Consider the following 23,011-nt stretch of genomic DNA (forward strand, 5'->3'; position numbering starts at 1 on the left):
ACAAGGTCATTAAGATAAGATGGGGCCTGATTATTTAAGACCAATGAAGGGAAGCCAAAACAGGAGAAATCTGCTCTCTCTTTCTAGTCCCTGTCAGGACTCTTGCTGCAGCATTTTGGATCAGCTGAAGGCTTTTCAGGGAGTTTTTAGGACATCCTGATAATAATGAATTACAGTCGTCCAGCCTGGAAGTAATAAATGCATGAACTAGTTTTTCAGCGTCACTCTGAGACAGGATAAAATACAATACTTTTATATTGCATTTTTGTTTTTTACAGTGATGTTAGTTAAGTCTCATTAAGCCTAAAGAGAAGGATTTCCACCCGTGCATGGAAGGAGTCAAGTGTGGATCTTACTGTGGGGATACTGCTCTCTCATTGGATGACATCTCAGAGACTAAAACATACTTTGTATTAATATCGTCTTAAGTCCAGTTTTCCTCAGTTAGCCAGTGAGGAGCATATCTTACATAAGATGCTATAATCAATAAGAGTTGATTATCATGGACAGTGTTTATTGATGTCATACTGCAAGGGTGAAAGGAACGTTTCTGCATTCAGATTTCCAAGTAATACCAGAGTAGCTGAGCCCTGCTAGCCATGAGAATTATGATATTCCTGCATTCATGTTTCAGGTCAACACTATATACACCCTCTAATTAAACCTTAAATTTTATATTGACGATGTGGCACTTCCTGACTCGGCACTGAAAGTAGGCACTAAGTAACCCTCATCACTCAGCTCACACACGGACTCAGACCAAGGCTTTTCTTTGCAGCCTGTTCTCGAATGCGTGCCGTTCTCTTCTTTTGTATATTTCTCCTGTTTACTTTTCATTCCTGCTGTCCACTATTTATATTTTATTCACACAGTTGGTGTGGAACGCTGACAATTGTATATGGACAATGACAATAAAGGGCTATTCTATTCTATTCTATTCTATTCTATTCTATTCTATTCTATTCTAAGCCCTCACAACAATCATGCTGGTTTTGTTCTACAATAATACTGACCAACAGAAGTTTGAAGCCTAATATCTGGGCATTAGCATATGTACATAGGTCACAAAGAACTTGTGCTGCGGGACTGAAAGTACTGACTTTACCTTACTGTACAACCAGATTAAGTTGAACTTCCCTCGGACAGCTTTAACCAAACTTACAGCCAAATGTTGATATTACAGAGTCTGTAGGCCTCACCACTGGCACTGATGCTGAGGTTGTATCTGCTTGTAATGATGCAGCTGAAAAATCAATGATGCAGTGAATCATGCTGATGGTACGGGCAATGACTGACTAACTCCTGTTGAGGTTTAAATTTATCATCTTAAATGTTAATATGCTGATCACATTGCTTTATATAAGAAAGGCCTAACTCTGAGTACACTCTGTGCCAAAAAGTGCTGATGGGAAACTGCATGCTTTTGCAGCTAGAAAGTGAAACCAACTAGGCTGTTTGATCGAAACTTAAAGTGTGGTGTGACGTAGACGTAAAATAAAGATCATTTTTTAAAGTAAAAAGACCACTTTTGAGCCGTGTCTTTCTTGGCCCTAAAGAATCCAAAAGAACCGGAATTTAACACTACACAACAAGGTTTCAAAATGTATTAGTAAGACAGGCAAACTTCAAGATGTCTAACTGTAAGCCAGCGATTACTTCCTGTGAATCTGCTGCAGCAAAAGCTGTATCACTTGGAGGGTATTTAAATAGACAGGATGAAGGAGTAATGTTGCCGAACACATCTCTGATAGAAAAGGGTCTATGTAAGAAACACTATGTAGGGGACACAATGTTGTCAGGTTTACGTCTTCACCAGCCGGACAGCATGTAGCTGGAAATAAAAATAGTTTTTGGCTTTTTCAAATTATTCCTGTATTTTCTGCCACCAATGTGTTTACAAGACTTTTAGGCACAGAAAAAAAAATTAAAAATCAGATTATTTAATTATTTAACTGCTACTATGAGTCCACACAGGTGTGATAGACCTCTGAGATGCTAGCTTTACCGGCACAGTAGACATTAGATTCATTTTCGTTAATTATGCTAAGAACTTCCATACAAAAGCTTTTATTAGCTGTTTATATGGTAACATATAATCCCGGTCTGACACCTGGTAGTTCGTGGTGCCCTCATCTATTTTTGTTTGTTAAAGGTGGTCAGCAAACAGGTTTCAGGTGCATGACTGCCACCTTCCAGCAGTAGTAATGTACTGCATTCTATTAGGTACTGACAAAAAATGAAGGAAAATATATATTTTACACAATAAATAGTAACATTTATGTAATAAAAAGAAAATCCCGCCTATCTAGATTTAAACTAGTCTGCATGACCTGATATCAGAATCAGAATCAGCAAAGACTCTGTCATCCGCGTTCATTTGACCAATCATCGGGCTTTTTATTTTACTTTTTGTCATCGTTTTTCTAAGCTGCTCAAAATAAATCAGATATTTTTCTGAAATTTAGATTCACTGTTTCACTTCTACCAGCCAACGTTTAAAACAGAAAACAACCATCTGTTTCACAGTTAATAACTGTTAACATGAGTCTGCAATAATCAACAGCAGGTCTAGTTAGGCTACAGAAGCAAAACAACAGTGAGTTATGATTTCTTTAAAATAAAGTTCTTAAGAAAAATAATATTTTTATTTAAAATGATTTATAACATTATTAATTGCCAATAATATTAAAATCACACAACTAAAACATTTGGGTCACATGTTTACCTTTCTGTCTTACTTTTACTTTGTGCTGTGAAGCTTCAGTGATTATAAGTTAACCAATTCAAACATTTGAGTTGGTTTGTAACACATGACAGCAGTAAGCTTCAGCCCAAATGATGGCATAGAGTCTGTTTTGTATTGTGTGCTATAGTGACATGGGGATATGATATATTAATTATTCTTTCTGAGTTAGCTGGCTGCCGCTCCAGTCCTTTCTGGTTCGGGTGAAAGCGGAGGCTGAGGATAAATGCAGAGGCCAATAAAATGGACTGAACCATCTGCTGTGACCACGCAGGGGGGAACGGGGTTCTTCTCAAATTATGGTTCGCTATCATCTCTGTGGTTTTCACCTTTGGTGTACACATGGTTCATTCGCTTGCAGGTCAGTTCGCTGAGTTGTGTTTTGTTAAGTTGACCTCTTTTATGGGCTCACCTGGTTCTTAAAACAGCTTGTTTTTGTCATTTTTGTAATAATTTTGTCTTTTTGGGGGTATAAAAAAAACCCTTTTTGTTTTTGAAGATTACGGCTGTATGTTCTGTTAGTGCCCTTCATCACACATGAACACTTCTTTGCGTTCTCTCCATGAATCCTATTTGTTGAGGTAAAACGTTGTGCAGTATAGCACCTTTGGACACACCAGGTCACAGGGAATTGGTACACTTTGTTTGTATCTGTTACGCAGAGGGAAACATCAGACTTCACTCTATCTTAACTGAAGTAATTGGTTTACTGTCTCTTGCCAACATCGTGCACATACAGACAGCAACTTCTCAAAATGGCCCCCAATCCATTTCCTGCTCCCTTTAAATACTCTGAAGACCACGCCTTCTCAATACAGACTGGCCTATAAAAGAGCTGCAATGGCCACCACAGAGGTAACCTGCAAAACACTTTGTTACATGAATGCTTCCCAGCAGTATCATGGACTTTCTCTGCTTCTTGAGGGCAGATTAAATAAAAAGTTTGGAATATTTCACACCAATTGCAAATAAAGATGCCATTTTTTCAAACATCTCGGCTCATCAGTTACAATTTCGTAAGTCTACAAAACTCTGAATTCTCTGCAAAGAACAAAATGCAAAACGCTTCTGAAGGTTGCGACTCCGACAACGTTAAGAAAATAACTAAAGGTAAGCCTTTGCATTGCAGAGCTGGACTGGTTGATTTTCTCAGTGGCTCTTTTGTGAAAACAAGATGAACAAATACAAAAGAGCTCGGACCTTCTCGTGGTGTAATTTACAAATCTGTAATATTAGTAATATTAGCTGAGTGAATTCCAGTTTGATGTTGCTTTGCTGTAAAATCTGGACTCCATTTAAAAAAATAATTTACAAGGTAAATTTGGTAATGAGTAAAGCAATAACAGATAAAAACGTCCCAGCGACTACCGCTTTTTCTTTTCATTGCACCCTGTTATTCTGTGTGATTCAGAGGAAAGCACAAACTCTGCTCGTTTCCCCAATTTTTGTCAAGTGTTACCAGGTGTTGGTTGAGACGTATTCTGGGTAGGACAACCGAATGTCTATGCTTAAAATTAGCCCTTTATTGTGCGTGTTTTTCATGTAGAATGAGTCAGAGCAAAGAAAAGACAGATTTAACTCTGTATACACCGTCCTCTAACTGCAAAGAGCTGAAAAGAAATGTGGGCAGTTTAGCCGAAGTGAGAAAACCATTGATTTTCACATGTTTGCATGAACCTGTATTCAAAATCTATGAATACTGCACTTCCAGGATTGAATGCCTAAAAATCTGTGGATCACGTGCGAGCTGTCGGGAACGCCACAAGTGTCACGTCAAAAGAGAAAGGAGACTGAGATAAAAAGCCAAACAGATTTGCAGCCATTCAGTACAGTGAATGTGACTGGCTGACCTTTTGTGTGTCCTCTCACAGGCCTTCAGGAGCGAGTTCTTCCACGGACACTCCTGTGAACAGAAACAATGGCAGAAGCTGAGCACAAAAAATGTCATTTTCTCCCACTGCCATCTTTCACATCCCAATTCATTCTAATGTTAGAAACTAACTGTACCAACTCATATCCATAATAAAGGAAAACCTGAGATTTTCTTAATGACAAAGACAAACGTAAGAAGTAGAACATCATTTCAGATGCGTGTGAAAGCCAAAGGAGATCCTTTGATTAAAATTCCTTTCTGATGTTTTGGAAGCACTTGACCTTCAATTGGTGTAGTGAGCTCCAGCACAACATTCACTTAGCTCACCGATGCCTCGATCAATTCTCGACAGGTTCAAAAGACTCCGAGTCAGCCTTTCATCAGAGTTCATTCAGCCGCCTCCCTTAATGACACCTTGAGAAATTCCTCAATAAAGCTGCAAACAGACTCTGCTCTTCTTTCTACAGCTGCTGCAGGCCACACAGTCAAGTGTATGATGAAGACTGCATTTCAGATTTATTATGAGGAGAATGAGAGAGGTCGATAATGTACAGCCGAGCTTTTATTCACAAATTAGAGAAGCTGGGTAAGCGGTGTACTAACCGTGTGTGCAATTAAAATGAGCTTTCCAGTGTTCTACAAATAAGTTGAGTTCCCAGTCGTCTACTGAAAGCATTAACGTCTCGGTCACACAGGCGTAGAGATGGGTTGCCATCAGATACTAGGGAAAAACGAGTATTTCCTAACCTGTTGCTAAGCCCCTGTAACACAGACTGGTAACCACTGATTACAGAGTGCTGAAACAAAAACTCCATGCACTTCCTTTGGTTGCTGGCAGATTGCAGCAATTGTCCACAGACTTGAAAGACGGTGAGCGGTCTGCAAACACTTGTAAGCTGCTTGCTAAGAAACTGTGATATTGTAGAGTGCAACGCAAACCAGAAACTGACTTCACCTTTAAAGTAAAAGTCGTGCCGTGTGCTAAAACCAGCTTGTTTCTAAAGGTGCCACTTTTACAAAGCAGATAATTTGGCAATTTCCACGCAAACTATAGGAAACACCTATAATCTGCTAATGACCAAAGCAATCAAAAGGAGGTCTTTGCAACCTACTTGGCCCAGCAGCCTTCACCAGCCAGTTGGGAAAAAGACATTTCTGTTGGTTGCCAGGGGTTAAACCACTGGTCTGTAGGCCAAAGTCACTGAGACCTACGACTCAACTAACAAGAAAAACATCAACGGGCAATGTCAAACGCAATGCCTGCTGCCTGGGTCTGCATACTGTTTCAGCTTGTTCAGGCAAATTTATTTAATAGTGTAAAATGTCATCAGCACTATGACCTGGCTTTGGGCGGCTTTGGCAGAGTGCCCGTGAACATCCGCACAGAAAGCATTTATTCTTCTGGGTTTTCCTCCGCATACATTAGTTGCACATCCATCCATTAGTGTTTCCCTTGATGGCTGCAGCAACACTTTCCTTGTCGACCAATAGAGGCTACTTCAAACTATAATGGCATGAAAATAAATCTTTCCACCGGGTCTGTTTAACATTCACGAACATGAAACTTTCATGAACAAACGATTACATCAGGGAAGTGAAAACCAATATTGCTGACAGCTGCCCATCCATCAGTGGTTTTGGACTTTACAGACATGTTTTCTCGGGTCTTTTTGGGTCGCATTAGAGTTTCTGTTTTCAGTTGCATTGTGTAAATTAGCATTGGCGAGTGACCGCTCTACATCCAGAACTTGTTTGCAGCAAGCCTTGCTCTGAGGCTACTGTCGAGGGTTTCCAGGATGTTTGCTTGCCTTGGATTCTTGGCACAACTACAGAAAAGTGTGTAAGAGAAATCTTTGGGTTATATTTTGCACACTCGCTGTGACAATGATGTCCACATACCGTGTTTTTCCATTTGATTCTCTGTGAAAGTTGGCTGGCCTTTTCCTGACATGAATGATAAAAACTACTCGGTGCCTCGGTGAGGCAACAGAGAACTTTGCTGCGAACACCAGCTCTCCTTTTCCCCCATTAGACAACGTTTAGTTTGAATGTCACGCCACTCTTCGATTTGGGTTAAAGGCCAGAAATGAAGTTTTTTCTCACCTAACGTTGCTAAACTTGCTTCGGAGCTGCCCCTTGAAGTGACAGCACTAATAATAAGAGTGCCACAAAGCAGTGGCCATTATACATATTAAAGCAGATAGAATGAGGACAAGACGCAGTACAAATCCTGTATATTCAGGATCAAAACAGAAACAGTCTTTTTTTTTCCCATCACAGCTAAAAATAATGCTCGGTCCATTATTGAACCAAGTATAACAGGAAACAAACAGTCCTTTTAAGCCCCTGTAGAACCACTCGTCTATTTTATATTTCAAGAGAGCTAAATGAACTTTGCTGACTTTGTATTCTTTAAGAAAGCATCGAGTGGAGGTCAGCAGTGGCATGCTTTCTCTGTTCCCCTTTCCCTTTAAAGACAATGACCTGACCAGCAGGGCAGCTTGGCTGGAGATGAGAAAGTAGTTATTTCCAGCAGCCTCCTCATTTATTTGTGTACGTGTTTTAAGAGACCCAAAGCAGCAAGCCGAATGCCTGGGTACCATGCTGATAAAGCAAGAAGGGTACTTTGCACTTTACGCAGGGCCCCTCGGTGACTACAGAGGAAGTATGGGGCTGGGGGGCACTCGGACAGGGGGATAAGGGCTCTAAGCCAGACGGATACACTCGGGTGGATAACATGTCTTTAATGCTACTGATGGACTGCCCAACTGGCGCCCTGGATAGCTGGCAACACGCCCAGCGTTCTTCCACTGGCTGAGCTGCTGTATAGCTTGGATGACTGTTGGGAGACAGAAAGGGAAAGTCAGGGGTGACAGACAGGCAGACCGCAGACAGAGGCCAAAGGCAAAGACAGACTGCAGACGAGGGGAATCGATGACAAACTGGGTGGAGGCCACTGATTCGCACAGAGGTTATTGCTCGTATGTGAGTATTCAGCTCACGCAAAAGTATATCTCGTGTCAGGTATGTTTTATATCGATGCAACGCAGCAGTCGGTGTGCCAATATACCTTTAGATATTTCTGTGTACAGGTGGGAGTTCAATCCAACCAAACCTCTGATGATGTGCGACAGAGCAGGCTGGCTGATAAAATATACAAAAGAGTCAAAATAAAAGTCAAAATCATCAGGATACTGTATCTACATGTAAAGGTGAAGTTTTTGATCAGCGACATGGTCTCTGATGCTTAGCCATTCCACATGACTTCATACCCTTCTAGCCACTGAACTGCCCAATGCAAAGCTCTGCTGACTGTCCTCAGTTGCTGCACAGCTGTAAGCCACTTTTCAATGCACCTTAGCATCAGAGAAGCTTGAACCCGTTCCTGGAAAGAAGGACATGTGGAATACCCTATTTACTGCTGCTACAATGGATACTAATGGTATTTTTACATGGAAGCATCTTCTACCGCCCAATCCACCCTTTTCCCCACCCAACTTTATCACAGCAGCAAACAAACTCCATGCTCCTGATTTCCATTAAAGATCCTGCACAAAATCAGCCTGTTAGAAGAGGCTAAAGGAAGCTACACGATCACTCAGCTGCCAGGGCTCGCACTTAATGTGCTCAGTCGGCCTTGAGCTGCAGTCTGAAATAACAAATCGGAGACAAATTGGAGGGAAAATATAGGTTTCAGGGCTTTGAATGCCATGTATCAATTGCCTCGGCTCGAGTGAAACAAGAACCAGTAAGGCTTACTGCGACAATGTCAAACATTTCAGCTTTCAGCAAAAATATGAGTTTGTTATGGTGCAACACTTATCTTCTGTCTCTGCTTCTGCTTAACAGCCAGCATCACAGTACTACTGACAGTACTGACGTACTACTGGACAGAGTGAACAGCTGAAGTAAATCAGCATATCATGACGCACACTCCATTTTTATATAGCATGGGGAATTTTTTCATGATTAACTACCCATTCCTTAATTTTCCCTAAACCACTTATTTATAGAGAAACTGACCTTAAAATGATCACCGAGCAATTTGAATGCATGTAGATATTTAACACATTTCACAATCTGATCATTTTCACTGTCAAAAGGCTTCTGCTGCATTCAAAGGTCTGAATTTGTTCCATTTTTGTGTATTTACATATTGTATTTACATATTTTTTCTGCTGCTGTGAAAAGCCGGGAGTTCACTGTTCTCGACGGCTCTAGTGACCCTTGACCTCCCGGCTAGCTATCGAGCGGGTGGGTAACAGACGTCTCTGAAAACGTCGGCGCGCTTTTACAAATATGTGGTGTCTTAATAATCCGAGCAGATATTTGAAGTTCACACAGCTACACCCTCGCCTGAAAATATCTTAAAAGTTTATTTTGTGACCCAGAAAGATTAATAAGAGTAATATTAAAACCAAGTAGCTGCCGCCAGTGTTGGAAACTGAGCTGGGCAGCGCTATGAATTCTGGGATAGGTTGGGCCACGAAGGATACACCCGACCCATCCTTCAAATCTGGGGAAATGAAGGACGCATTTGTGGGCCACATTTGGAGGAGTCTTCGAAATTGGACAGTCCTCGTGACGTAATCGGCCTACAAATGCAGCCTCCAAAGGATGCGGCCTCTGAATTTGGACACAGCTTCGATACCGGACACAGCTTCTTCTTTGGTGTTTAACGGCAGCTGGCATCCTTGTACATGCAGTGCTGCCATCTTCTGTTTCAGTACGTTATTACACTCTTAAATCCTGCTACTTATTCCTGCGTCTTTTGTGATCTTACAAAGCTTCAAACGACGCGTCGACTATTAAATTAGTCGTTGATGATTTTGATAGTGGACGTAATGGTGACAGTCCTATTATACATACGTAGCTTTTTTATGTCTACTTCAGTACTTGTGCGTGGTGAAAGCTAGTAGCTACTACTAAAGCCACTGGATGTAACTTCTACAAATGATTAGTAAGACTGAAAACCTGATGCCAAAGAATACTACAACCTTTAAAAAAGTTCCTTTGAATTTTGAGGTCTAAGTGTTCTACTAGTCTACAATAACCATGCACAGTGACTTGAGGGTGTAGATACTGTCTGCTCAGCAGTCTTTAGCTTCCCTGACGAATTTGATGTTATTTTCCTCTTATAGAAAAACCGCTGCACGCCGTGTCTTTAACATATTCTGGTTTCAGCTTCCACAACGATGAGCCACAGGCCAGAAGGTTCAAAGACCCTTAGACAGCCTATTTCACATTAGTTTAGTGCAGCGTAAGTGCTGTTGGTGGTATTTTATAGTGGGTTTTTTTCATTTAAGCACTGATTAGTTATTATGGTGAAATATATTTCAGGTGAGATTGAAGTAATGACAGGAAGAGATTCTTAGTTTGTGGTTTTGGCGCTTCCCTTCATGGGCGGGACCACACTCCAATAACTCCCGTCTCTCCAGAATGTAAACAGGGCATGTTTAGGAATGAATCCGATGATACCTGCTGCTCCACATGCCAACACGCAGCTTCCATTGAAATTATTTGCTTATGACCGTCCAGTCGGCAGGAAACTTTATTTAAATTGGGAAGAATAAATATACTACATATAGTCAGCTCTAACAGGACGGACTGTTTATAGTTGGAGGGCTCTTAAGGAAGTCAAGCTGTGTTTAGATTAGAAGACGTTTCGACTGCACAGTTATTTAATAAATAAACAACAGCGGTTCAGGGTCTTAAATTCTGTTTTGTGTTTGCTTCAACATCCTTTAAGTGGTCTGGTTAAGCATTTACCATATATTATAATAAAGTCCCATCCCAGTATAGATCAGGCACGTGTTTGTATTTGTGTCAAACTGCAGTTTCATCTTAGGTAAAGCAGTGCAGTTCTTTTTTATTTCTTACTAAAAAACAAACCACAAACAAGAGTCATGTTAAAATGATGATATCTTTATAATTTTATAAGATATTTCAATATTTCATTTGTGTGCATCTGGAGAAAAACTGAATGTGATGAAACAGTGGTCAGATGGCTAACGGTGAGGGAATCTTGCAATGTTAAGACAACAGCACAGCACATATTGAAAAGGTGTTAGTGACAGTGTAGGAAAACAGATGCATCACAGGGTTTAAAATATGCTAAATATTAACTTAAAGTTTGCAATTACTTTGTGGAAAAGATATGCATATAAGCTCCAGTCACAGGTGGAGTACTCGTGAACACCACCAAATGCTAGACTGTACTGTCTGGTTGGGGAAGTCACTGCCCCTTGCTAATTCCCTCTCTGATACTGTAAGCAACTTAGGTGTTTTCCTGGACAGTTCTTTTAAAAAAATCTAGTTTTTACCAACTAAGTCAAATCTCTAAGGCTAAGCCTTACATACCGCGCAAGGATCTTGAAAAACGTATCCATGCCTTTGTTACTCCTAGATTACACTACTGCAACCCCCGTTACTTCAGCCTCCAATCTGTCCTTCTTCATAGACTGCAGCTCGTGCAAAAGGCTGCGGCACGCCTCTTAACGTGAACTGGAAGGTTTGATTCTATCACTCCACTTCTTGCCAACCTACATTGGCTTCCCATCAAACACCGTATTATTTTTAACATTTTATTGCTTACTTTTAAAATCATAAACAATATTGTGCCTAGCTACCTTATTGCACTCCTCAGCCTGTATACCCCTAGGAGAACGCTAAAATCACCTCTTGGTGCAACCTAAACACACTGTATACTGGAAGGATCCCAGCTGGCTCTGCACTGCCATGTTTTCATCAGTATAGCATATGCTAACTGCAGGCAGCAGAGTGACAGCCCACTAGCAGATTGCAATGCTTACTATTTATTGGAAGACTCACATGGGCTTAATGGAATAAATGGGGCCGGGACCTATTGTTGCCATTGTTACTGCCGGGGTTACGGCATGTAGCCGGGACCAGTGTCTGCTGGTCGGTCGGTGCAGCTGAGAGGCAGTCCCAGAGCCACGGGAGTGGCCCAGCCCAGATGGTCGTCCTATACAGCCCGGAGACTCAATACCTTTCCTTCCCCCTCCCTCACAGACCAGATGGAGACCATTACAGTGGCCTGAAAGGCCTCAGAGAGAAGGACTGAGTGAAAGTGCGAGGAAGAGGTGGGGTCGGTGGCGATGGGGTGTCTCGGCTTTCCAAAAATCTCTAATTACCGCAATTGTTGAAATCTTTTCAGCCTGCTTTTTTCTTGCTTTTCTGATACAAAATGCTCCTTCCCAACATGCACTGCAAGCCCTCCTGAGAATTCCTATAAAAGGCCAGACTGACTCACATAAGACAGAGAGAAATAGGAGAAACTAGAAAAGGAAAGCAGAGGAGAAAAAAGCACATTAAAGATATGCAAATCTGACTGTCTGGGGTGAGGAGTATTAACCAGCGTTAGTAGGATAGCTGCCTCTATTTTTAGTGTGTGTGTGTGTGTGTGTGTGTGTGTGTGTGTGTGTGTGTGTGTGTGTGTGTGTGTGTGTGTCTGCTGAGGTGTGTGATGACTTCCTTAAGCCTGGGCTTTCATGTTCGAGTAAGACAGTCTGGGCGTCGAGATATGTCGGCAGAAATATTCTGCCTAATTGAGACGCTTCACAAATGAAGCTGTCAAACGGAGGCTTCAAACAGAATACACAGCAGCAGTTAAAAGAGAATTTCTAGGACAGCAGCGTGAAAGAGTGTCTCTTTCTCTCTACAGAAGTACAGTGCATTAAATGATTACAGGTTGGCTTCGGGACAATCAGAGTTGCCAAAGATTTTTTAAAAAGCCTTTGATGGGAGTCAAAAATAGCAGCAATGCCAATCATATCTTCAGAAAGTCAAAATAAATAAGTCAACGGGAGGGACACGTCCGTCTCATTTAGTTTGTACCGCCGTCTGAAATTACCCAAGGCCGACGCAAAGCCACCCGACTCAGACATGTAGCGTACTCACGTGTCTGCACATACGGACAATATGGTTCCAAAACTGCTCCCCTCTCCGCCCACTCTCCTCCCCATACAAAGGATCCTCGCTAGTTCAATCAATGGCGGGCAGCAAGCTGCCTTTGGGCACAACAATCACCAGCAGTTTGAGAGCTTACTGCAGGAAGAGTCTTAGAACAATTCAAATTAACAGAACATAATTTAACCAGTGAAAAAATTCCAATCTATCCCAGCTGTCATTGGTCCCGAGGCTGGCTACCCTGAACAGGATACCGCTCCATCACAGGACTTGTGCACTTACTAGCTTTACTGTATTACTTCAACATTCTCAGTATACTGTCACTCGACATAAAGCCTGACTGGTTTAAAACTGAGGTCAATACTGATTTTTCATTATGTAAAAGTCCAATATTCGTATATTAAATTTGTTTTTTCAGATACACGACACATAAACATACGTCCCATTTGCTATCATTAGCCTACATTAGCTAACATTTGCTACAGGTACGTGTTGTTATTAATTCACTTTTGTTTTTACTTTATAATTTTTTTACTTTATAATCTGTACAACCCTGTTTGGATCAGCTGGTCGTTGTGTTTATCACAGTTGCAGAGTGTCCTCTGGTCGACACACTAAGCAACATTAATAATAATAATAATAATAATAATAATAACATTGATGAAGGTGTTTCTCCAGTCTCTTCTTTACAGCTTAATTTTCATTTATCAGCTGTTATAAATGCCAACACTGACGTTTAAATCAGTTAGTCTCTAATTCCTCATAGGAATCAGTGGCATCACTTATTTTATACGTCTACACGGACCCACAAACATCCATATAAAGAATTTTATAAATGAAGAATTAAGTATGCAATAAAATATAAAACATTCTTTTACAATTATATTAATTAATTCTATTTAGTGATATCTACTTATTAAGACATTAACAAAGTAATTTATTATTACTCAATACACTATTAGTCTATAAATAAACAGTTCAACTTGAAAAACTTCATAAAAACTTTATTTAAAAGAAATTCAACTACAAAATTAAAAATCACATCTTCGAAATACTTTTTTAAAATTGCAATTTAAAAAGAGAAATAAGTAAATGGATCCAAAAATCGCATCAGGAATACAAATTTGGTTTTCTGGAATTTAAACTGCAGATTCCGTACTTCCTTTCTGTGAATCTTGTAGTCCTCGGAGAAAAATGAGAATTTGCCACAGATTGCTTTTTCACTGGTTAGAGACCCAGGATGGCCCCGGGATTGATCTACGCTGCTGTTTGCTCCATTAACTTCGCCCTGCTACGGAGTTTAAAAGTGTTTGTGCTGAACTGAACAATTTGCCTTAAATCCTTCAAGTGTGCACTAGTGGAGTCATCCTAACCACCTGCAGAGGGTAAAGTGCTAACTTGGCTAATGCTGCCATCACTGCATGGTGGCTGCTGAAAACACTCGTGTAGGTAAAGTTACTTTATGATCCTTCAGAGTTTAAAAGAATTGATGCAGAGTGATCGTCGAGACTAGAGACGACACTACGCATTTATTTTAACTAACATCTGAGTTCCTGTAATACCGACGGCAATAACATCAGGTTACTATGACAGCCTGTATCATGGTAACAAGCTCTATGACCTCACTACTGAAGCACACACCATTTGACTCAAGAGAGTCAAATGGTGCATAAATGTTTATACACTGTGGTTTGAACAACTTCATACTGGGAATATGACATATATGTTACAGAAATATACCTCCTGCACAGGTGATTCCATCAGTCACTTAAACTGGCACCAGTAAGCACATATACATGTAGGCAGAATGAATAACTTGGGCTTCATTTTCGATATCTGCAGGTCGTTTAGGCAATGACTAAGTATACTCTGGTTCATGTCATCCTGCCATACGTCCAATTAATGTCGTTATCAAAGCTGAAATGTGCCATTTGGTGCAAGAGCACATTTCTCCACAACTCTTCAGGTAAATGGACTGGTTCTTATATAGCGCTTTTCTACTCTTCTGAGCACTCAAAGCGCTTTACACAACTTGTGCATTCACCCATTCACACCAGCACATTTTTCTAGGTGCTTTCTAAGTAACATTGACACACAGTCATACTCTGATGGATGCATCGGAGAGCACTTTGGGGATAGTATCTTGCCTAAGGATATTTGGCATGCAGACTAGGGGAAGCCAGGAATCGAACCACCAACTTTCTGATCAGTAGATGACCTGCTCTACCGCCTGAGCTACAGCCACAAGTGAAGAATGCCAAGCTAGGATGACTGAGGTTACTCCATCAAGGAAGTCGCACACGCTGCTGAAATCCATTCTTTTCTATTGATTGTGCTGTCCAAGCAAGGCGCAAGTGTGTTGGCGAGGAGCACTTACACAACTGGGTTGAACTTTGACTCGTGCGTGGTGTGACATACATTCGTGCAATTCATTTTAAAGAGGGTCGAGGTGCAGGCAAGAAGCTGTGTGCATGCATGCATATGCCCACAGTGTTTTATGCAAAAATGGCAACCACAGCGAGGAAGAATAAATTTAATAGGAATCTAATAATGACGCTTAAATACATTGATGGCAAAACAAGCTATAATTAAGTTTTGTCAGTAAGCACAGTGACAGCAAGCTTTCCAACACGTGACATCCCAAACTGTAACCTTTTCCTGACTGCCACTGCCGATATTTTGGTTTGCAGACCTTATTCCACCAGCACTGATCAAATTCAGAACTTGTGTTGTTTTAAAGTGGAAACAGACTTTGTGTGATATGTTTGCTTCAGCTTTTTTTCAGATGTTGCATTAGGAGCGTTTAGTGGCACATATTAGAGGTGGACGGGTCTAATGAAGATGAATTTGTTTAGAGGAAGATGCAGTGGAACAACAATTTTAGTTTTCCTGCAAACTTTGAAAGAGTTTTATTGCACTTAAGCACTGTCTCATTTTGTTGCCCTGCTTGCCACTTTTTGCAGAACTGCAGACCAATTTCAAAAGAAGCCTTGTGCTTGGCGCTACTGTGATGGAGGTGCACAGCGCATGGAAAGTGGATCAGTAAAACAATATGCAAGTGTCTGCTCTGAAACTTTCATCATGAACTCTAATGCTTGTGTTTGTCAGTGGAGTCATTGTTTGGACAAGAGGAGCCGAGCCCTGAGAACAGCAGGCTACTGAGGGCCTGCCGCAGAGTGTGATACCAATGGCTGCGGATAGCATATGGCAATGGAACTAGATACAACCCAAACAAACACAGCACAGAGGGATGGGCATGCACAGACGATGGAATTACATAGGCTGCGTATTCCAGGCGAGTGCGTGGTTTTGAGTGTACGGATGTGCAGCTCAGCATATGTGCTCTTCAGCTCCAGGTGTCGGTATTTTAGAAACGCTGAAAAGATGTCGCTGTCGGGTTCGGCACGCAGGGAAGCGTTCCAGCAGCTGTTCTAGCGAGGACAAATTCCAATACAGTGTCACCTCCACGGAGCAAACAGTGTATGTGGGAGGGGACAGGTAAAATATTAATGACAGCTCTTTTAGTAGACGAATGGGCCCGTGGCTGGTGACACTTCTTGGCATCACATTCCTAATGCGCACTCAGTAAAGGTGTGGAGATGTAATAATGGACGAGCAGTGCAGTCATTTTTATTCATCTGCTGCAACAGCGTGAAAATGAGACATCTGTGAGTCACGGCAGATGGCACAGCAGTACAGTTTAACCAAGCAGCTAGCATAGCTTAATACACACAAACACAGGGTGACATCACATGAAACCAGGATTTTACAACACCCCTGATTAAACTGCTGTGATTGGTCAGTTACAATGATGATGTCGCAGGAACCCAAACATACCAATTTCACATACTGGGAGTCTTGTTGGCGATACCACCAACTCACACCAGTGGTGGAGTTTGCATGGTTTTTCAAAAAGCAAGCACATAGATGCTCCACACATAGAAGAGTTTTTTCTTATTTCGGGAAGTAGGCAGATTTTCATGCCAATGGCATAAAAAACTGAAAAAATGACAACAGCACTGCTGCTTGAACTGGATCGTATCCAACTAAACTGATGCCAGGAGCTAAATCAAGTCCAAGCAAAATATGGAATCTAATTACTGGTGGCTTCTTTCTGTTGTTCGAGAGACGGTCTGTATTTTTATCTTCCTGCGACCCTTTCTTCATGCGTCTCTGAATATCGGCGTATAAACAGAAAGAAAAAAACAAGTGCAGCTGTGCTAAGGAGCTGTCAGGAGAAGGATTAGCATTAGCAGAAGTCTACTAGGTGGTAGCCAGAGGAAAGGAAGGCGAGCGGGGTCTGACGAAAGGCAGGAGGCCCAAAGTCAGGCCTGGGGCGAAAGCTGCGCTCCACGGGGATGTAAAAACACTGGAGTGAAGCTCAGGCTTTGCTTAATAAACACTGAGCAAGAAAAGGCACACATGTGTTCAGCACACACGAAAATACATGCAGAGCACAGTGTTTGGAGGAGACGCTGCAGCCACGGGCCCGATGTACAAAAGAATCCTTTGTTCTATTACAGCAACACACACACGCACACAGAGCACACGCACAAAACACACGAGCGCTTCACGTACACCAGACATTGCAGAACGCTGCAGGTCGAAGGCCGTTGGGGACTGGAAGTCAGAAAGTTGCATCCATCTCAGACTGTGTGCTGCCTCGCTGGAGCTCCATTGCACATACATCTTCTTTTTTGTGTTCGTGTGTGCGCTGTGGGATAAAAACTGCCTGCTGTGTACGCACTGGTTTACAACACGCTCTTGCAGGAGGTGCATACACTCGAACCCGTCAGTTCAGGTCAAGGTAATGTATCTAAAAGATGTCAGTGTGACATCACCTACTGGTTTTGGACGCAGCATTTTAACAACTAACTTACCCAAGTTATCCGAGCCTGACATCCAGAATCTTTGCTTCAGTTTTGGTGAGTGAACCCTGCTATTCTGTTACTCTCTTATTCAGTACTTAGTAGTAAGGTTATGGGCTGGCTGTACCACACAGCAGGCCCTATTAGTTTTAATGTAACTCAATGAAAAATCATCTGCGGCACACCAAAAGCAAACACGGTGGGGAGGGTCGCTTCACTGAGTGCAAATAGTGGAGCTAAAGTCTAAGCAGCTACATGTGCCAACATTATGGAGATACAACTTCCCCGACTGCAGCTTCTGTTTGGATCAATGACTACAAAATAGGAAAAAAACATCATCAGTCATACGGGTGGTGTAAAGGGGGAAACTGTCCATGGAGACTGCGGGTTTTAGCATTTCCAGGTTTGCCTCAGTTTTCAGCTCCTGCTTCTTGGTCAAATCAAATTCAGCACCTACAAAGGATGAGGTGAAAACAGTGATAACGATGTGGTAGGTGAAAAGGTTTGTTGCCTTTACAGCTACTGCAACTGCTGCTCCATCATTTAAAATGACTTCAGAACCAACTAAACTAAATTCTTTGGAAGTTTCTGAACATCACAGTACCACCCACAGGTCAGGTGTTTGCTAGCACACTTATTTAAGCAAGATCACTATCAAGGCAGCATCCATGGGTCACTGAATGCTAATATGTTGGTCAGTTTACTTCCCAACACAGGACGTGGATGCTGTGTAGTAAGCTTCAAGCTGGTTTCACCTATCTCTTAAACAACCACGCAAACAAAGCTGCTCAGTACTCACTCACTTAGCTAATTGTCTCCATCAGGACTATTGTGGGTGTGCTAAAGCTAGAGTTAATCATGAGCAACAAATACGTTTTGTCCCAAACAATCAGTACGAGTAGCATACTCCCTCCACCTGACACCAAAGTCAGGTGACACAGAGGCTGTAACAGCATGTGTGAGCAACAAAAAGACTCAAACGGTTGACCCACATGCGCTCCATTGGTGAGGGATCTTTGTTGTAGGTCAAAGTTCAAAATGATGCTGGGCAATATGGCAAAGAATCTTATCACAGTAATGTTATTCACAGCAGGACATACCAAAATTTATCCCAATATAAAATAAATCAGTATTTCTGTCAAGCTTAAAGGTTCCTATCTGGGGCCCCTCAGTTACTGTTAATACTGGGATTATCCTGGGAAGTTTTTATATTTAAGAAAACTTCCAACTTTTACCTACATGTGAATTGACACACGTGAAATTTGACTTTTCAAAAGCTTAATTCTGAGTTTGTACGTTCAGTGCGTAGTCACAAACGTCTGATGGGGAGATTCCTACGGTGCATTCCCGAATAAGTCAAAAGTCAGAAATTCTAATTTTGCAGTTGGAACAAGATTTCCAGTCGGATGATGCAAACAGTGCAGAATGTAGGTGGAGCAGCAGCACGTGTTAATGTTTGGGTTTCTACATATTGGTATGAGAAATGTGAGCAGGATAAAAATGTTAACAGTGTGACCATGAACATGTCAGGTTTGTTTATTTTTGTACTGAGGATCTATTCAAAATCTTTTTGCTTGTGCGATTGTTTCCCAACAACTTTAAACTGTTTTTTCAATATAAAAAGAGAAGAAAGAAAGAAATAGTGTGCGGGTAGTTTCTATTAACAGAGATCGTATTTCTTTGGAACTGATCAAAGAATTTCGACTCTGTTCTTCTCTAACACTTGACACTTCTGCCTAGTCAGAATTAAGATTTGACTTTTGTCATATATACCCATGTTACACTGTTCCAAAAAATAGTAATGTCAAAGTATCTTACTGTATATTTTACAGTTTTGTACTGTCTTTCTAGAATATCATGAAATTTACATAAGTAGACTGTGCTTTTACATGTCAAAGGTAAAATAACATAACATCACTGTAAATATAGTAAAACACAATTTACTTGTTTTTTAAATATATTTTTTGTACATGTGCATATTTAGATGTTAAAATACATTCAGAAATGTATCATGATTTCACAAATATCTGTCCGTTATTTGAAAGATTGAACTGTTGAATTCAAATGTAATACTATGGAAAAGTATATAACATGATCCCTATAAGCTTGTGTTACATCACATAAGTATTATTATCATTGCTATTTCGGGCGATCGTGGCTCAAGAGTTGGCAGTTCACCTTGTGGTCAGAAGGTTGCCGGTTTGAGCCCCGGCTTGGACACTCTCGGTCGTTGTGTCCGTGGTCAAGACTCTTCACCTACCGCCTACTGGTGATGGCCAGAGGGGCCGATGGTGCGATATGGCAGCCTCACCTCTGTCAGTCTGTCCCTTCTAACAGAAGCAAATAATATTTAAACCAACAATAACCTCATATTTTCTCCCTTAGGACTAAAAAGTAAGCTTGACAGAAATAGTTTGCTTTACATTGTGATGTACACTACCAGCCAAAGGTTTGGACACACCTTCTCATTTAAGGGGTTTTCTTTATATTTACTACTTTCTACAGTGTAGATACAAACTGAATACATCAAATATATGAAGATATATGGAGTTATGTATTAATGGTGTTGGGACCATCAGGTTGGTGCACAGCTGACAGCCTCGTTTGGCAACTGTTAGAGTTCATATTATAGCAAACAGCTGAATAAAGAGAAACAACAGCCCATCATTACTTTAAGAACTGAAGGTCAGGCAGTCAGAAAATTGCTAAAACGTTGAATGTGTCCCCAAGTGCAGTCGCATCAAGCACTGCGATGAAACTGGCTCACATGAGGACGCCCAGGAAAGGAAGTGCGAGAGTCCCTCTGCTGCTGAGCCTCAGAAATCGTTAACAGCAGCTCAGATCAGAGCCCAGATAGATGCTGCACAGAGCTCCAGCAGCAGACACATCTCTGCATGTTCAGAGCAGACTGTGTGAATCAGGCCTTTACGGTCAAACAGCTGCTGAGAAACCACGACTGAGGAAAAGCAACAAGAAGAGATGTTTGGACTAAGAAACACAAGGAGTGGACATTAGACCATCTGTGCTTTGGTCTGATGGGTCCAGATCTGAGATCTTTGGCTCCACCTGCCGTGTCTTTGTGCAGAAAAGGTGAACGATGGTCTCTACATGCATGGTTCCCACCGTGAAGCATGGAGGAGGAGGCGTGATGGTGTGGGGGGGGCTTTGCTGGTTTCACAGTTGGTGATTTATTCCAAACTGAAGGCACACTGAACCAGCATGGCCACCACAGCATCCTGCAGCCGCATGCCATCCCATCATTTATTTTCCAACAGCACAAGGACCCCAAACACACCTCCAGGCTGTGTGAGGCCTCTGTGACCAAGAAGGAGAGTGATGGAGGCCTGGCCTCCACAGCCACCTGACCTGAACCCAGTGGAGCTGGTTTGGGATGAGATGGAGCGCAGAGTGAAGGCAAAAGGACCAACAAACGCTCAGCATCTCTGAACTCCTTCAAGACTGTTGGAAACCATTTCAGGAGACGACCTCATGAAGCTCATGGAGAGAAGGCCAAGAGTGAGCGAAGCAGGAGTCAAAGCAGAAGAATGTAAAATATCAAACATGTTTTGAGTTGTTTCACACTTTTGTGTTTACTACATACTTCCACGTGTGTTCATTCATAGTTTTGATGCCTTCAGTGAGAATCTACAATGCAAAGAGTCATGAAATCAAGAAAAACCATTAAATGAGAAGCTGTGTCCAAACCTTTGACTGGTGCACGTCAATACCAACCAATATGAAAAAAGCTTTCATTTTTTTGTCTATTGCCCAGCTCTACCCTCCACAAAAGTCTGAGAGGGAATTTCAGAGGTATAAAACTAAACAACATTCACTGACACTTTGGACCTTCATGCACATTTTACAAAACTCAAAGCAATGTAATAAAGAGATACAGACAGGAAAAACAGAAATCATCATTAAAAGAAACGATTGTTGGAACTCTGTGACCTTTAGAAACTTTTAACAAATACATGATAAGATTAATTTGGCAGTCTGCCATGAAAGCAGTGTTGTTGACTTGTGATCCTCTGACCTTTCCTTTTACATTTCTGTAAAAACAGGAGAACAATTGGTGTCCAGCACAAAGATAACATTTCTGCTGTACACAACATTCAAAATGAAACTTCTAATGAACCTTTTAGCCTTTGGAGGCCATTTACTGCTTTACTCATTCCATCAAAACATTGCATTGAGCATAAACAGAGTGGACTATAGATTTGTCACGCATGCCGAGATAGAAACGCTGCACTTTTCTTCATTCATACTGGAAGCAATCGGCGGACCCAACACATATTTGACGTAAAGCGTAAACACGTTCTATGTGAACAGATGGAGAAGTGAAACTGAAGAAGAGGCAGCACTGGGTGAAAGCCCAGACTTAATTTAATAGATGAGATGAAACGACAACGACTCAATGAGCGCTTTTGCTTTTCTGCTTTTCTGGATCAAGAGACAAACTATCCATATCCAGTAAATATTTTTATCATAGGTTCATACACTCATTGGAGTCTAAAAACATGTTTGTTGCAAATGAAATAGGAAAACTTTAACCATGTTAACCCTCTACAGCAGCGGTCCCCAACCCCCGGGCCTCGGACCGGTACCGGTCCGTGAGTCGTTTGGTACCGGGCCGTGAGTCGTTTGCAGTGTTGGGAAGGTTACTTTTAAAATGTATTCCATTACAGATTACAGAATACATGCCCCAAAATGTATTCTGTAACGTATTCCGTTACGTTACTCAATGACAGTAACGTATTCTGAATACTTTGGATTACTTAATATATTATCATGCTTTTTACAACAACGTGAATGTACTATTGCTGTGTGATTTATTACTATTACTGAAGGTCCGCGACTCCGAACTGTAGTAAAGGGACCTCTGACTAATACGGCGGGGTCCCTGACGCTTCGTAGCCGAAAACTAGCTTTACTTTGTTGTGTGGGTCAACTTTTCTTGCGAGAGACAGAGAGAGGCGTTGAAAGGCTGCTCCAACGGAACTTATTGTTTCGGAGGAAAACACGAACACAGTGTACAGTCGAGTCTTAATAGCTTACTTACAACTGGGCTCGTCAGGCACTCTTCTTGGCTGCAGTGGTTATTATTATATTTACATGCTTCCAGCTCCCGTTGTTGCTCAATGACAACTCGTACCTTTCCACTCCCCTTTTTCTCCCTCTTCGCGCTCACAGACCCATAACGTGTATGGCAGTCCATTCTCCCTGCAGCACGGACTACACTGCCCATGATGCTACATTCTTTAGAGCTATGCTTGTAGCATTCTGCCTGTTAGCTTAGCACAACAACAACAACAACGAAAAGGCGCTCTCTCACCCAGGAAACACACAGTCGCAGAGAGAGAGAGAGAGAGAGAGAGAGCGTCGCCCTGTAACCATGGCAACCGTAACGCTGCCGCCTGGAACAAAAGAACGTAGCTGTCAAACAAACCCAAACAGTCCTGACCCGCGACAATATGAAACAGGAAAGTACCGCAGTGTAATCCATTTATTTCAACAAAGTAACTGTATTCTGAATACCACCTTTTTAAACGGTAACTGTAACGGAATACAGTTACTCATATTTTGTATTTTAAATACGTA

At 41.6% G+C, this 23,011-nt stretch overlaps 1 long non-coding RNA gene across 5 annotated transcripts in view; it reads right to left on the reverse strand.

Moving 5' to 3' along the window:
* Nucleotides 1-23,011, reverse strand: part of LOC146693199 (uncharacterized) — a 115,645-nt gene that overhangs the window by 29,988 nt on the left and 62,646 nt on the right. For all 5 annotated transcript variants that reach the window (XR_014923917.1, XR_014923916.1, XR_014923915.1 and 2 more), the window contains exon 3: nucleotides 4,594-4,646. This is a non-coding gene — a long non-coding RNA (uncharacterized LOC146693199). The remainder of the gene's footprint in view (nucleotides 1-4,593; nucleotides 4,647-23,011) is intronic.

Source organism: Copadichromis virginalis, linkage group LG14, assembly GCF_057382275.1.
Source record: "Copadichromis virginalis isolate Kocher_CV1m ecotype Utaka linkage group LG14, C_Virginalis_male_GT1.1, whole genome shotgun sequence".
Classification (NCBI taxonomy): domain Eukaryota; kingdom Metazoa; phylum Chordata; class Actinopteri; order Cichliformes; family Cichlidae; genus Copadichromis; species Copadichromis virginalis.